At 35.3% G+C, this 12,567-nt stretch overlaps 1 long non-coding RNA gene across 2 annotated transcripts; it reads left to right on the plus strand.

Moving 5' to 3' along the window:
* Nucleotides 1-7,880: 7,880 nt before the first annotated feature.
* On the plus strand, nt 7,881-11,174 carry LOC122307033. Of its 2 annotated transcripts, XR_006241620.1 has the most exons (4): nt 7,881-9,851; nt 9,949-10,111; nt 10,690-10,722; nt 10,935-11,174. It is a non-coding gene; the product is annotated as an uncharacterized LOC122307033 (long non-coding RNA). The 2 variants fall into 2 exon arrangements; XR_006241619.1 differs by having other exon boundaries at nt 7,881-10,111.
* Nucleotides 11,175-12,567: the final 1,393 nt, after the last annotated feature.

The following is a 12,567-nucleotide window of genomic DNA, read 5'->3' on the forward strand; positions in this document are numbered from 1 at the left end:
AGCATATAATGACTTAAATTTGGTTTTCTGTCTATATGGTTAATGATAGCTTTAGGATTTTCTACTACCGGTCCACTACCCTTCCAAATTAATTTTTCCCTTTTCTTTGTATCTTCTGTCTTCTCTGAGATCCCTCAAGGAAACACCAGCCCAGACCCCTCTTTCTCTCATTTGCTCTCTCTCTTTCTCTCTCTCTCTCTCTCTCTCTCTCTCAACTCATGCTTGCCCCCAAGACCCATAATAGTTAGTACCCAACACACTATTTTTGAATAACAGTGAGGTCACCGAGTCCTACCAAGCTTATGACTCCTTGTTAAATAATTTCCCAAATATCATATAAGGCAACTAATTTCTAATATATAGATTTCATAGAGAATTTAAGGCATATATTATGTCTTCGCTAATTGAGGGCTCCAACTCCTAGTAGGTATGATCGAAACAATGCTTACACAAGGGTTGAGATCAATTGTAAGATCCAGCCCCTTCAAACTCATCCAGCCCCAATTTATTGCCACTTAATTCATCCCCTAACTCTAGGATACATATTAAGTCAGTCTTAAATGCATGAATGAGGTTTTTATATTGTTTTATAGCCATTCTTATTCACCATAAAACAGTATGCTCTTGGGTCACCACCAATCTTGCAATATTGATGGAAACATGCTACTATAATATAGTAATAGTTTGTTCTCATTATCACTATATAGAGGGGAAGCCCACTTGCCTTCCCCACTTAAGTTTGATGCCAAAACCAACTGTGGCATAATTGCGTAACCCCTCCTAATGGTATTGACTTTAGTCACCAACACACTAACTGGATCAACAGTCTACAATATTACTATTTGTATATTGTATATATGTTATATAAAAACATGTAAGTAAGTGATAATAATGAGGCCCCCAGTGTAAACAGTACACCTTTTTGTACAAAAAGTATTCTTAACCTTTTATATTTGCATTTAATCCATATACAAATTCAGTATTGAAACTTGTGGATTCAATGTAATTGAAGTTAAATATGGATATTAGAAAAATGCATGTTTCTCCCCTAATTATATAGATCTGCATCCCCACTGCAGCTGAGAGGCACTACCACTGGATCCCCTGCTTCCTTATCAATTATGCATTTTAGATTATTGCTAACTACTACAATCAGTTTTGAATAAGGTAGACTTGTATTGTATTCAAAACCATATTCTGGACATAAGCCAATGGGGAAGGTTACATTATGCCATGAATTACCTATAAAAAAAAAGAAAACTATATACACTACAAAAAAAGGCAAAATTGGTGGCGTTTATATGTGCGGCGTTTGTTTATGCGCGGTAGATATATAAAATTACCAGCGCTTAATGTTTCCGTTGGTAAATTATTGAGATTCCCAGCATTTAAATTGTTACGCCGGTACTAATATATAGCTTTGGCGGCGTTTATAACAACGCCGCCAATATAGTAATTATGCGCTGGGAAAGTAATAGTTTCCCGGCATTTATATTGTTATGCCGGTAATAATATAGATTGTTTGTGACGTTTAAATAAACGCCACTAATTTATTGATTATACGCCGTTATATTAATTGTGTTTGCCGACATTTATAATATGACGCCGATGATAATATATAGCGTCAGCGGCGTTTCATAAAACGCCGACAATTAAGAAAGTTTGCGTTGGTAAAATGTTGAATTTTTCGGCATTTATATCGTTTGAAAAAATGCTGGCTATTGATTAATTTTACGCTGGTACATAAATAGTTTTCCAGCGTTTATAGTGTTACACTGGTAATAATTATATAGCATTGATAGCATTTACAAAATGCCAAAAATTAATCAATGAAACATCGGTAATTGATAAATGCACCGGCGTCTATATTATTACGCCAATAAGAATATATAACGTCAATAATGAAAGCTATTTTAAATTTATTGATAGTAAAATAAATAATAATAAAAATTTATTTAAATGATATGAAAATATCCACAAAATCTTAATTAGTTGAATATCTGAAATGCCCTACCGGTAAATGCCATATATTGCATTCCAATTCTGAAGGGAGAGAGGGAGGTTAAATAGAACTATAGAATAGTAAGACTATTCATCCGAGTTTTGGACCGGGTACCCGAATATGCCCAACCCGAAAACTGAATTTCAAACCTAGATCCAGCCCGGCTAATCCGGGTTATGACCCGAGTTGAAACTCGGATAAATCCGAATTCTTTAAAATCGGGAATCCGAGTTTCGCACTGAACCAGAGTTTTCTCTTTTTTCTTTTTCTTTTTTTAATAAATAGAAAAGCCTATATATTATTAAATTTTTGCATAATAATAAAAATATATCAAAACAGAAAACTTTATGTAAAAAATAACTAAAGTTAGAAACTAATTACCATTTTAACTAAATGCATGCAAAAGAAAATATATACAATATTCAACACACAATATAATTCACTACATTATTTTGTATTTATTCATTGCTTTATAAAATAAAAAATTATAATATATGAATCATTTTGGAGACATTGTTTTGATCATGGTCCTCTCGGGTTTGGCAGTAGACTTTGGTTTCATCAGGTGGAGAGCTGGAATCTTCAAGTTTTGAGTCCTCTTTATTTGGATTTGCTGCAGCCATGGAATTCTCAAATCTCCAATCTACAAAGAATTCAAAATATCTCTGCTAAAAATATATATACATGTATATAATTGATAAAGTGACCAATAAGCAAACTGCAGTACAGAAATTGACCTTAAATGAGATGGGAAGATGCAGCAAAAATTACTCCTAAAGTCAAGAGCAAGGTAAAAATTACTCAGATAGTACAGGCGTGTAGCAACTGGTGGAGAATACTTTGGGTCAATGGAGAGAGCCAAAAAGAGGTGAAAGTCACCACACGGGATGAGACTAGAAAGCAAACGAGAAAGGACCACAAACAAAAAGTTTTAAGGCTTCCGAGTCCCACAGGAATTTGTGAATTATAGAGGCAATAAAAACGAAAGTGTCCAACTCGAAATTTAAAAACACACAAATAGTACGGACCCCTCCCCATGCAGGCCTAACCCTCCATTAGTTATCCCCACAAGGAATCCTATAGACAAATAGCCAATAAGAATTCAAAGAATAAGATGGACTTCAAAACTTTAGCCAATAAACACTGAGATAAGACCAAGTAATGGGCCCAGAAAAGCTTCATCTTTTCCTGTAGAAAACCACCAAAAGTGCATGGGGCTCGCTTTAGAGAACAACCTAGACGATTGTGAACAGAATGAAAAGTTCCCTATGTGGCCCTGACATCCACACTCACGCACAAGGGAAGGGCAGGATCTATAATCAGTTAAAAGGCATGATCATATATATAATGGAACTTAGTTTAATAATCCACTATGCATATGTACTGACACTAAGCTCCACACCATACCGAAAATATCCATATATAGATGTTGCTTCTCAGTAGGTTGTTTAGTTAGTTTTAATTACGGTCAAATTGATTTATAGGAAAGTCTTGGTATTGATATATGCATGTGTCTGACTGAAATATATATCCATAGTGGGATATTTTAATTTTAATTAAACTTCGTATCATATGTTCAAACTTCTTTTTCATACCTGTAGTTTCCCCCTTTGAAGGAAGGATTGAAAAGGAACCAAACAAACTGGAGATTTGCTCCAATGTTACTTCTGAAAGGGACCTCTCAAGAGACAACAAAAGAAGCCAATAAACAAGGAAAAACTCCAGTTAGAACTAATTGGCTGACTTTCACCTTTAAACTAAGCACAATAATACAGAGAAGTAAATAATACATCAACTGCAGTGCAGAAATGAGTGACATTAAGTAGGAATCCCTACATTGAATTCATGCTAAACCTTCATTTACTTAATATCTGGGTATGCTTGGAAAAGTCTGTGAGGTTCAAATAAACATATGCAGCACTTGCTTGTCAATCATTCCTCCACTCTTATTGAGAGAAACCTTTCATCTCCTCTTCAGATAATTGTAAAAAACGGCCTTCAATCTCCACCTCATGTGCTTGACTAAATAGTGCTAGCAATTTACTTATTCCAGCCTGCATCACACGGGTTTACGACTAGTACTATAGAATACAAGGTTAAGAGCTAACCTTCGGTTCTGTATCCTTCATTTTGAGTAAGGCATCCTTGCATACAAGCGCATGACCAAGTGATTTTATCTGAAATAAGCAGTGTTGGGAGTTTAAACACAAAATAGAAGCATAAACCCACAACCAATTTGCATGAAAGAGTAGAGAGTTCAAAACCAAATTACCCTTTCTCTTCCAAAATTAAGTTCATTCACAATCAGCAATGACAGTAACAATCGTTAAGAACCAGAATTGTAGCTATGAGATTAAAAGATTTGTTTCAGATGCAAAGCAGGCACACCACTAACATTTGGCTATTTGATTGAGCAAGGTTCCAATTCTGAAGCTGCAATTTTTGAAGACTCACTCGCAGTTTCTACAACTTAGCTGCGTTGAGTTCAATTGTTTTACTGTTGTAGTGTAATTAAGGACACCACCCCCCCCCCCCCCCCCCCCCCCCCAAAAAAAACAAAAGAGGGAAAAAAATTGACCAAGCCACATACACATAGAAAACATATTTATATTCAATCACAATTATGCTTTGGAAGCATAAATATGTATCTTTTTCATTTTTCTTCTTTTACGCAGTCCATGATAACAGAAGCAAGAACATCATTTCCACATCTTGCAATATTATACTTCATGAACTGACAAATATTTAATCCATTATATGTAAAAGCCGTAGTGGAAATGACTTTATCAACGCACATACCTTCTACTACCAAACCATACTAGATCATAAAGAAAGGTTCCATACTAGATCATAAAGAAAGGTTCTTCCACAGAGAGGAAGTTAACTGTTCCAATAACACCTAAAGGCTAGCATATGCAAACCCATAAAGCTGGCAAAACAATTTAAGTTTTCAATTAGCAGAGACAAGTACAACAATTGGCTAACAATTTATGGAAAGACTACGAACTCAAAAAACTCCATATTTATAAACTCTTCTATAGTTTGTATGATCAAAATCAAAGACCTTAACTGGGCATAAATGACTGATACATCTATTTGAATGGTCACCTGATTTTATCAATTCAGAAAAAAGAAAACAACATAAAAACCCGAACATACTAAACTGCATCCAAACTCTTACAAGAAAGCTGCATCCAAACTCTTATTTCCATTTGAATTTAAAGCTCATATATTTGAACTCCTCTGTTTTCATGGAAACCAAACAGAAAAAATCTACCGAACATACTAAAATTGACATAAGTGATAATAGCACTTCAATATTTTAAATGAGAGACAATCAAACCTAACTGAAAAATAATCCCCAAACCTAACTTTTACGGAGGTTACGGTGTTGTTGAACGGAACCACTCATGATGTGAAAGAGATACATAAACTCACAAGATTTAAGCTTTTCCTATTTTAGCTTTCGTGTACCTCAATCACTTAGCTAATCCTCTCATTTACACCCCTAAACTCCAAAATTTTGTAACTCAATAATGCAAAATACTTCACAAAAGCAAAGCAATGACTGATATTTTGAGGGACAAACTGAATAAAATTAGAGAAAGAAGATAGCTTACCGCAGGTGACTTGGTGAACAGGGAGGACAATGGTGGTGCACGAAATCAGTAGCGATAACAGAGTTTGATGAGACAAATAGAGAGAAAGTGAAAAACGGAATGGAAGGATGACAGAAAAGAACAAAAGCTTACCATAGTCATTGGTCGAATGTTGACAACGGTGGCCGTGCCTAGAGCATCAACAATAGAGAGAGAGAGAGAGAGAGAGAGAGAGAGAGAGAGAGAGAGAGAGAGAGAGAGAGAGAGAGAGAGAGAGAGAGAGAGAGAGAGAGAGAGAGAGAGAGGAATGGGGATTGCAGAGTGGGAGATTAAAGAGAAGGAGAAGGGTGGGATAAGAATTGATTTCTCCGGTGTTATTTTTGGAGGGAATGATTCCCGCTTTTCTTGGTTGGAGGGAAGCCAGAGCTGAAGAAAGAGAGAAATAATGTTTGCAATAGGGGTGTGCAACTGGATCCAAATTATTAAAATTGGGCAGTTCTCTGCTTTGAATTAATTAGGATTTCAATTCGGGCGGATAACTGGATTTCATCTAGATATTCGGGTTTTTTTTCAAATTTTGATTTAAAACCTGGATATCTGGATTATAACCGGATTTAATCCAGAATTTTTTTTTTTAAAAAGACATTAAAACTCTTTTTTTGTAAAAAAAAATTATAACCTGAATTCAAAAAAAGAAAAAAAAAAAAGAATGGACAATCGACGTGTGCATCATATACGGTAACGATTTTGGGGCTGTATTATAACAATTAAACAAGAGTTAATATGGGTTTGTATTATAACGATTTTCAGAATAATGGTTAAATTGCAGGGACATCATGTACGGTTCTTAGTACAGCTAAAGGGAATAATGAGTTAGAGAATCTTACATACGGTGTGTTTGATGGTGGAGAGCTGTTCTCTGGCGCCCTCTGCTGATGGTCCCGGTATCGTGCGTGGTGGGCCGTGGCTTTGACAAAAGATATTGCTGATTTCACCTATCATCTTTGTCTCTTTGTTCCATCGTCCAAAATTCCTCTGCTATTTGTCAAACCAGTTCCATCACCGGTGCCAGACCAGTTCAGCCACCGCCACACCTAGTTTCAACGCCTCTCTAAGCTGAATTTGAAACTCTCAATTGCTCTCTGCTCAAGCTCTCATCAGCACCCAAACTTCCCATGGGAAGGTAAAGAAGAAAACTCCTCAATGCTCCCACTTTTTACACGTTCCATTCAATCAATACCTTTCACAGCCCTCCACTTGACCGATTCTACTAATTCCTCCAAACAAACAAGAAAAAGAAAAATTGCAAACGCTCAGATTCAAACCCGATTATGGTTCCTTCATGTCCCTAGTCTCATGAATTGCCCAATTTGGTTCATAAATACATCATTTAGGACCAGACCCAAGCACAGAGGGATTGCATCGAGTTCAGTGGGCACAAAAGGTAAGGATCATACTTTCTTGGTGGGGGTGCTTTCTTTTTTTTTTTTCGTCAAGCATGTCTGTAGTGCAATAATAGTCTGTGGTGCAGTTATAGTGGAAATAAAATGAGACGTATACGTAGCATTTTCTCATTGGGAGGCTGTTATTTGGAGAGAAATAGATAGACCGGTGGAAAGTTTTTCACTATATAGTGTAGTATAACTAATGCTATAGTGATTTCTATAATAATTTATATATAGACTTAAAGTATATTACTAATAGTATTAAAGTGTTATTATAAGACCATAAAGTATAAATTATAATTAATATACATTATATACTAATATAAATTAGTATTACTAATTCACTAATATAATTATCAAAATGAATATTTTGAGAATTTATTAAGCGATAAAATGTAGTTAATGTATATATTTAAAGCATATGATCAATTAAATATTCATGTTTAAGATTATAATAACATTATCTTATATATAATATATAATAATATATTATTATATATATATTATATAATATATATTATATAATATAATTATATATAATATGAAAAAATATTATATTAACGTTTCAATTATAGATAGGATTGGAATATTGAAAGAGTTAAAAATAATCAAGAAATTAGAAAATAGAGGTGGAGAAAAGGTAATTTTACATTAAGGTATACATGCACGAATATTCTGTAATTTCTCTTAAAATATTGTTATCAAAACAAAAACTAGTGAAAAATTAAGTTGGCGCCTCATACGTTGCCTCACAATTTCAGAAAATTCAAATTTCCCTCTGTTATGCAATTAGTGCCTCTTGTATGTTGCCAATTAGCGCCTCATGTAGTTTCTCCTTCACACAGTTCCAGATTTCATGTAGTTTATAGCTTTATTCTCCGTTTATTGGATCTCAAACATTTTTCTTGATTTATCTACCTTGGCGACCGAATGTCGATGCCTTTCTTGGATCTCCTTAATTCCGTGGACATTACTCATGACCTTTAATTTGGGTCTCCATCATAGGAAACCTAGGTCACGAGTCCATGTTTAGGCCATCTTTAATTTGTTCTCCCAAATGCTTTATTTTATTTTTTTCTCAATCTCATGAATAAGTTGTTCTGTTCGTTGTTGGAGGACTTGGTGGCCGGTGACAAGAAGTGATGGTGGAGTTGATGACTATAGCGCTTGCTTTCTAATTAAATTGCAAGGTGCTGAATGATCTTTTGCCCTCTCTCTCTCTCTCTCTCTCTCTCTCTCTCTCTCTCTCTCTCTCTCTCTCTCTCTCTCAAAGTAACACATCTTTCGTAGCTGTATATTTGAGTTTATTTGGTTATTTTGATGCGTGTTTTATTCGAATTCATGTAAGTCGAGGGACGGGGTGGCCGTTGAAGCCATCATCGTATGAAGGTAAGATTTCCCTTCTCATCCTGATTCCAACAGATTTTAATTTCTCTCTATTTTTCACTACTGTGATTTTCTTTTGGAGAATTGGGTGGTATCATCTTCAAGTTCACGTTGGTAGGTTCACCCCTCTCCTTAAATTTTCAGATTCCTCTCCCCTGCATGGGTTCTTGGGAATCAGTGACTTCTACCATGAACTCAGTTGGTATTGAGAGCAAAGGAGAGGAGCATTCTATCTTTTCTTATGCGATACGAAGAAAATAGTGTGCTGCTTCATAGTGCCTTTACCATGCCCCCAGCAAATTCAATGCACCAGTTTTTTTTACCAATTATTAGTTGAAAGTTACGCTTCTATTATTTTCCTGAATGTGGGCTTATTTTACTGCTTCTCAATTTGCTCTATTATTTGATGCAGCTCAATTATTAGGTTGCTGAGAAGAGTTTAGATGCTGAATTGAGAGCATTGGTTTTCAGTCCTCGACTCATGGAGGCAACATATTATTTTCATTTCCTCTTTGCCTAACCTTACCTTTACCATCCTACGTTCCTCTTTACCCCTTTTAGCATGTCACTGAATATGCATGTCAAATCCTGATCTGTTCTCATACTTGGCTAGTATAGCTTGCAATAAAAGCATACATTTTCAAGGCTATATTTCGGATGGGGTTATTGAAAAGGTTGACTGGAGACTAGCTGGTTGGAACAGGGTGGATCTGCCTAAGGGTGATAGGATTTCTTTGTTCAAGAGTACTCTTGCTAATTTGCCCAAGTATTTCATGTCCTTACTTTTGCTTCTAGCGAGTTTAGCTAACCACCTAGAAAGGCTATAGAGGGACTTCGTTTGGGGTGAGATAGGAGAAAAGTTTAAATTTCACTTGGTAAGCTTTGCCAAAGTATTCTCTGACTCCTTAGGGTGAGTTAGGAGTTTAGAACTTGTGTTCTTGAATCCTTTTGGTAAAGTGGCTTTAGCACTACTAGAATGAGAGAGAGGTTGTGGGGAATGGTTGTAAATGCTAAGTATGGATGTTTGTGGGCGCTATGGTATTCTAATGAGATCCAAGGACCTTATGGGTTGTGATTATGGAAAAACATCAGGTAACGAGGTGTGAAGTTTTCTGAGCATACTAAATTTGTCGTGGTAGATGGTGAAAGGACTAGTTCCTGGTGTGGAGATTTGGACCTATACAATATTACTCGTCATTTTAAATTTCGCAATTGCTAATCATATTTGTTGATATATAGATGTATATGACTTAAATTTAAGTAGATAAAAATGACGGAAATGAAACACAAACAGGAAAAGGATGCATTACAAAAAACTGTTCATGCAGGTAGTGAAACAGACCATCTGCTATTAGCCTATTAGGGAAATGCTTGATTAGACATATACACGCTATGTTTGTCCAGAAACGTTAATAATTGGTAAGAATATTCAATGCGATCCTATATTAATTTACACTCAATGCTAATTTTTATTATTATTATTATTATTATTATTATTATTAATCAGCTTTTTTAGGTGTACTGGAAATGAAAAACACAGACACAGAGCAGGAAACAGAGTCTTCATCGAGAGGGGTTTTCAAGTTACTTGGAGAACCTGCGATAGTTACTAATGGGTAGCACAATTCGAATAGTATACTCGGGTATTTAGAGAGATCATTTCTCGGCTTCTATCCCTGGTAATTTAAGTTGGTTGCATCCATTTTTTTACTCACCATATTTCCCATTACTAATTACTATGGTTTTCTTGAGCTGTGAAAAGCAAGTGAATACATCCTTTTATTGGAACAATTCAACTTATTGCTTTAACACCGAAGTATATTCTTCAACCTCTTCATCGTCTTCCCATGATATGCATAGACATGTTAAATATCTAGATAGACTTCCATATCCAAGGCAAGTGGAGGAATATTGTCGAATAGAGCAAATATCCCTAATATCAAGGGAAGGCCGTTAATATATCCAAAAACTGCTTCCTGCGAAGAGATTCGCAACGAATTGTTATGCGGTTTTAAGTTTAATTGGCTACATGTTTCGTGTCAATGCGATGGACCCAACAATTGCTACCTTGATGACGCGAATAAAATTCAATGCGATAATTGTATGTACGTACGCAGAAGAATGCATGCTTGAAAAATATGCAACACTTTCAAGTAGTAGTCGAGATCTTGTACACGATCTCAACTATTTCTATCTTTTTTAAAATTCTTCGATTTCTAATTTTATATATATTGGTTTGTTTTGGCTGTCAAAACAGGATTCTTCAAAGGATTGCCAGACGTATACAATGGTGAGACTAATTATATCTCAAAAAGTTGTTTGAAGTCAATAGTATACATGATATAACGGCAAACAGTTCATTATGCTTAGTTGTAACATAATTTGAGGAATATTAAAATATTGAGAAGTATAAATTCTTCTCCGTCCTAAAATATTTTAACCTCAACTACACTTTTCATGTGATAGATATTAATGGTTGCATTGCAATTTTTTATATTACAGCATTCAAAATTCCAAATCCATGATGGGCGCACTTTGAGAAATTCTTATGTCATGCCTTCTCACCTTTTAGCTGGTGGAGTTATTGGATCAATCCTGGTGGTCCTTTGCTTGTTTTGGGTTGTTTTGGTAGAAGAAGAACTATCCATGAAAGAAATGGTCAGAAAGCTAACGACAAACACAATGTAAAGTAAAATAATTATCCATGAATAAGAGCTTTCATGTAATGTGATTTGTGTTTTTTTTTTTTTATTATTATATGAATAATGATCCATTATATCATATTTATTATTAATTTATTTATTATATATTTTTATTATGGTATATCATATTATTGGTGTGTTCTAAAGGTTGTTAATTAATGCAATGTGTTGGCAACATTTTTGTAGCAGCGTTTATAATAATACCGTTAATTTAAAAAATGCGCCAACAATGAACTAGTGAGGGCGTTTACATTACGTTGTTAATTTATGCAATGTGGTGGCAATAAACTCATGGTGGCATTTAGATAAATGCCGTTAATAAATTCAATGTGCCGTCAAAGTACTATTAGTGGCATTTAAATAAACACTGTTAATTTATATGATGCGCTGGCAACGTAATGCTGTGGTGTTTATGTTAACGCTGTTATTTTAAAAATTAGCGTTGTTTAGATAAACGCCGTTAATAAATTTTCCAAAGTACTATTAGTGGCATTTAAAGAACTGCCGCCACATTATATGACGAGCAGGCAGTTATTTGTGACGGCGTTTAGATAATCGCTGGAAATTAGGTCATTGGCGGCGTGTAGTTAAACGCCACTAAATTATTCAATGTGACACCACTAAGATACTATTAGTGGCATTTAAATAAATGCCGCCAATTTATATGATGAGTCAGCAAATTACTAGCAGCGGCATTTATTGTAACGCCGCTATTTAAAAAAGTGGCAGCAGTAGAATAAACGTCGTTAACAAATTCAATGTGCCGCGGCCAAAGTATTATTAGTGGCATTTAAATAAATGCTACCAATTTAATTGATGCATCGGTAATGTAGTAGCAGTGGTGTTTATGGGAACGCCGCTAGTATATGCCAGGGGATGGCAATGATAAAGTGGCGACATTTCAAGAAACGCTGTTAATATTAATTATTGTGGTGGCGTTTCACGAAATGCCGCTAAATTGATACAAACGCCACTGATGAGATTTACAAATACCGGCGTTTGCGTAAACGCCGGAACAATGAAAATAGCGACCCTCCAATACCGGCGGACGGTTACGCCGTTAGAAAAACGCTGCGAACTAATTAGCGGTGTTTTTTTGGACAATTGCCGGCGTATAACCAACACCCGCAAATCTGGGGCGATTGAAAGGGCACGCATAACCAGTCTCAAACTATCCCTTTGCATTTGTTCTCGACACATCAATCAGAACATTGCTTGAATTTTGAATTATGCATGCCCTTTCAATCTGCCCTATTTTTAAAGACTAAAACTCAACCATCTCTTTCATTTTATTTGCATTTGTTAATCATTTGTTAATCACCGCAATTAACTGGGTATCATGGACTCTTTGTGTTCAACAAAACCCATAACTTTTGTGTGGAATAGATAGCTTAAGATTCGGTCATTCATCCATTCATCATCTTTGAATACAT

The sequence above is a fragment of the Carya illinoinensis genome, chromosome 4 (genome assembly GCF_018687715.1).
Source record: "Carya illinoinensis cultivar Pawnee chromosome 4, C.illinoinensisPawnee_v1, whole genome shotgun sequence".
NCBI lineage: Eukaryota > Viridiplantae > Streptophyta > Magnoliopsida > Fagales > Juglandaceae > Carya > Carya illinoinensis.